Source organism: Mus caroli, chromosome 1, assembly GCF_900094665.2.
Source record: "Mus caroli chromosome 1, CAROLI_EIJ_v1.1, whole genome shotgun sequence".
In the NCBI taxonomy this organism is placed as follows: Eukaryota; Metazoa; Chordata; class Mammalia; order Rodentia; family Muridae; genus Mus; species Mus caroli.
Genome location: NC_034570.1, coordinates 111,198,632 through 111,203,649, shown reverse-complemented (window position 1 = coordinate 111,203,649; position 5,018 = coordinate 111,198,632). Strand labels below are relative to the sequence as shown.

General features: G+C 46.6%; 1 pseudogene; it reads right to left on the bottom strand.

Annotated features, from left to right (window-relative positions):
• Positions 1–1,066: 1,066 nt before the first annotated feature.
• Positions 1,067–4,660, bottom strand: LOC110295965 (annotated as a pseudogene).
• Between the last annotated feature and the right edge of the window lie 358 nt (positions 4,661–5,018).

The window sequence follows — 5,018 nt, the reverse complement described above, 5'->3', positions numbered from 1 at the left end:
AGAGGAGAGGAGAGGAAAGGAAAGGAAAGGAAAGGAAAGGAAAGGAAAGGAAAGGAAAGGAAAGGAAAGGAAAGGAAAGGAAAGGAAAGGAAAGGAAAGAAGGAGGGAGGAAAAGAAAAAGGAATTCAGGTACATTCTGAGACTGAAATGGAAATACTGGGGCAGCAGGCAGTGGGAGGAGACTGCAGAACCATAGGTGCTCTCTGGGTCATCCTGGGAACGTTATCCTCTCCCTTAGCCTCACAGCTGGACTCAGGAAAGCAGCCATAGTGCGTGTGTTATTGTCACTGTCTCCTAGAGGGAGGTAAGGGCTTTCTGTATCCCGCACCAGCTCATGTCCCACTGACAGTCTCTCTCCAGCTGGCTTCTTCCCCAGATAGCCAGCAGCTTGATGCACAGGAGGATCTACATCTACCTATATGGTGCTCTCACATACAGATAAAACCCCTGGTTATCTGGGACCTTAGATAGGGTGTGCCAGGGTCTCTAAGAGAAGAAAATAGACCTGTCCTTGCTGTGAAGAGAGGACCTGAAATCACTGGGAGGAAAGGGAATCACTGAGTATTAAACTGCCAAGTTTCAGCCCAATCACATTGCCAATGCCTTGATGGTATAGGTAAGGAGTTGGTCAGCATTCACCTAGCAAGCCCGACCCTGCTTCATGCTTTTTACTACCCTGAGAAGCTACAGAGTCTTGCTACAGACTAATCTGCCCAACAGTATTCTGGGGCCAGGAAGAGGAGAGGGCTGACCTTTGTGTGCTCTATGTTTATCCCATAATGAGTCAACATCATAAAGCTACAGGACACAGAGGCAGGTTCCCCTGCCCCTACTTAGCAGGGCCAGGAAGCCTAGATACATCCATTAATGCTTCTTTCTGTGGGTGCAGTAAACTTTATGAGTAGTGTTCAAGAATGCAGGATCCTTAAACCCCTCCTCTTATCTGGGGCTCTGGGATGGAAACTGAGGGAGATGCTCAGTGTTGGGAGCTGAGTTGTGACAGAGACTCTTCAGCAGCCCCTCTCTTCCTCTCGTGTTTTTCCTGGGGTGGATGGTCCAGGGCTTCTTAACGCTTGGAGGCCATATAGACCATAAGATCCACCACCCTGTTGCTGTAGCCATATTCACTGTCATACGAGGAAATGAGCTTTAAAAAGTTGTCATTGAGAACAATGCCAGCTCCAGATCAAAGGTAGAAGAGTGGGCCTCACTGTTAAAATCACAAGAGACAACCTGGTTCTCAGTGTAGCCCAGGACGCCCTTTATGGGTCCTCAGGTGCCTGCTTCATCACGTCTTTTATGTCATATTTGGCAGGTTTCTCCAGGTGGCATGTCAGATCTATGATGGACACATTGAGGGTAGGAACACAGAAGGCCATGCCAGTAAGCTTTCTGTTCAGCTCTGGAATGGCCTTGCCTACAGTCTTGGCAGCACCAGTGGATGCAGGAATGATGTTCTGGGCAGCCCCATATCTATCACATCGCAGCTTTCCAGAGGGGCCATCCACAGTCTTCTGAGAGGCAGTGATGGCATGGGCCATGGTCATGAGCCCTTCCACAATGCCAAAGTTGTCATGGATAACCTTGGCCAGGGGGGGCTAAACAGTTGGAGGAGCAGGAAGCATTGTTGACAACCTCAAGTGAGTTGTCATACTTCTCATGGTTCATACCTATTACAAACATAGGAGCATCATCAGAAGGGGCAGAGATGGTGACCCTGTTGGCCTCACCCTTAAAGTGAGCCCCAGCCTTCTCCATGGTGGTGAAGACAACAGTAGACTCTACAACACTCACTATCAACAAAACCCCATTTGATGTTGGTAGGATCTCACTCCTGGAAGATGCCAATGGCCTTCCTGTTGGTGGCAAGCTTCCTGTTCTCAGCCTTGACTCTGCTGTTGAACCAGCCATGGGTAGAGCCATTCTGGAACATGCAGACCATGTTCTTGAGGTCAATGAAAGGATCACTGATGCCAATGGTATATCCACTTTGCCAGACATGAAGGAAGCCCTGATAACCAGGTACCCAGTACTGCCAAACCTTCACCATTGTGTCTCAGGGACAAGGCTGGCACTGCACAAAAAAATGCAGCTGTCTCTGGAATGGGAAAGATGAGAGAGCTTCCTTTAATGCTCTTATTTGGCGGAGGGTGGCTCATATGCGCATATGTGTGCATGCATGTGCCAGGCTAGAAGTCAAATTCAGTTGTCACGCCTCAGGATAGTGATGCTTGTTTTATGTGAAGGCGTTTGTTTTGGCTTTTGATTTGAGAGGGTGGGGTGTTGTGCTGGTTTGAATAAGAATGGCCCCATGGGCTCATATATTTGAATGCTTCGTCACCGTCACCGTGGAGAGGCACTATTTGATAAGGATTAGATGTCGTGGCCTTGTTGGATGAAGTGTGTCATTGGGAGTAGAGTTTCAAAAGCCCACACCAGGCCCCGTATCTATCTTTGCTTCTCTCTCAGCCTGTGGATCGGGTTGTAGCCCTCAGCTACTGCTCCAGGGTTGTGCATGCCAACATGTTTTCCATCGTGATGATAATAGACGACATCTTGAAACTGTAAGCAAGCCCTCAATTAAATACTTTCTTTTGTAAGAGTTGCCTTGGTTATGGGGTCTCAGACCGTTGTTGATTTGTTTGCTGTTGTTGCTTGTTTGTTTTTGTTTTGAGGAAAGGTACCACTGTCTGGAACCTGGGTAAGCTACCTAGCAAGCAAACCCAGGGACTCTCGTGCTTTTGCCTCCACAGCTCTGTAATTACTTGGTTCTAGGGATCAGACACAGGTCCTCATTCTTAGGCTGCAAGCAAGTACTTTGCCACCTGAACTATGTCCCCAGGCCTAACGTTCCTACTTTTAAAAAAAATATTAGAAATTACAGTGAGTGCTAGAGAGGTGGCTCGATGGTTAAGAGCAGGGACCTCTCTTCCAGAGGACCCAGGGTTTGATTCCTAGCACCCACATGTCAATTCACGCCTGTCTGTAACTCATGCATGTGGTGCACAGATACATGTATAGGTGAAAGACCAATGTACGTAAAATTAACCAATTCAACGTTAAAAAAAATGGGCATTTAAAAAATTTACAAATGCTGGGGATGGTGACACACACCTTTAACCCTGGTACTTGGGAGGCAGGGACAGGTTGATCTCTATGAATTTGAGGCCAGTCTGGTCTACATAGTGAGCTTCAGGACATTCAAGTCTATGTAGTGAGAACCTGTCCCAGCAAATCTCTCTCTCTCTCTCTCTCTCTCTCTCTCTCTCTCTCCTGTCTCTCTCTCTCTCTCTTTCTCTCTCTCTCTCTGTGTGTGTGTATGTGTCTGTCTGTCTGTCTGTCTGTCAGATAATAAGGCTGAAAAGATAGCTCAGTGAGTAATAACAGTTACTGTAAATGCAAGAGGACCCCAATTCACACCCCCAGTTCCCTTGTAAAAGCTTAGACATGGTCATATATGCCTGTAAAAGGCTAGGCATGACCATGCATACCTGTAACATCAGTACTGGGGAATAGAGGTAGGTGGGATCTGGAAGTTTGATAGCTAACTAACCTATCCAAAATGGTGAGCCTCGGTCCACTTCAGATCTTGTCTCAAAAAATAAGGTGAGGCACAACAGATGAAGCCTAGACATCTTTCTATGACCTCTACATGCTTGTAGCTTATATACAGATATGCACACACATGTGTGCACATGTCACTCAGAAACACATACATCATCCACACATGGATACACACACACATACACACAATTACAACAGCTAGTTGTGTTGGTACTCACCTGTAATCCCAGCACTCAGGAGACAAAAAAGTCAAGAAGACTGTGGTAAATTTGAGACCAGCCTGGTCTGCATGTCAAGTTCTAAGCCAACTGTAGCTACATGTAAGACCTTTTCAAAAAAACAAAGCCATGATTGCAATCTTCATCATCATCATCGTCTAGCTGTTATAAGTTTATGATAAAAGAACAGATATTTATAAGTCATGCTGTACTGTTCCTTCTACTATCTAGTAGAGCTCCCTACTATCTATAGTAATGTGTGTACAATGGACTAAAGGGCTTGCACCCAAGCCTGGCACCCTGAGTTCGATCCCCAGGACCCACATGGTTGAAGGAGAATATTGATTCCTACCAGTTGTCATCTGACATCAACTGCACACCATTTATGCCCCCACATAAATAAATTAATGTTTAAAAATTTTTTTCTTTTGGTTTTCTGGAGCTACACTGTCATCCTACTGCAAATCCTGCTTTGATTTGCACACAATGAGTTGGATGAATTTCGCCATGATTGAGTAGAGTCCTGACAAGAGCTACAGAGGTGGATGTCACCAACGACCTTCTTCCCTGCAAAGCTGGGTCACTTTGTTTTGTGTTTTCCGTGGGAATAGACTGTGGGGCATTGAACATCAGCCCATTTTCAAGGATAGGCTCCTAACAGTGGCGCTTCCACATCCCCAGGAGTTAGCATTCTGAATGCCTCTGAGCCCCTAACCACTTTCGTACCCTGCACAGGGACCATATCCCCTCTTGTCATAAGTGGTCCCACAGCCCCACACCCTGGCAGATGCATCCGACTTAGCATCACCTTTCACCCTGCAGTCTTGCTGCATCAGGTTGATTCCCAGCAGGTGGGGAGGCAGCAGCTGCTTAGCCATTCAGAGCTTCCTAGACTGTTTTAGATTTACTTTGTATTATATGGGTATGTATTATATGGGAGTATATCCACATGAGTGCAGTTACCCTTGGACTCTAGAAGGCGGCATCAGATCCCTAGCGCTCTTACTACAAGCTGTTGTGAGCTACCCAACCTGCATACTGGGTTGGCTCACCTAGTTCTTCACCGCCATTCTTCCTAGAAATGTCTCCAGCCTTTCCCTGACCACTGTTCTTTTCTTTCTTCTTCTGTTCTTCTTTCCCTCCCTTCCCCCCGTCTTCCTTTCTTCCTCCCATGGTGGCTTACAGAGCCCAAACTGGGTCTCCCCATGTAGCTAATGACCTTGAGCTTCTGTCTTC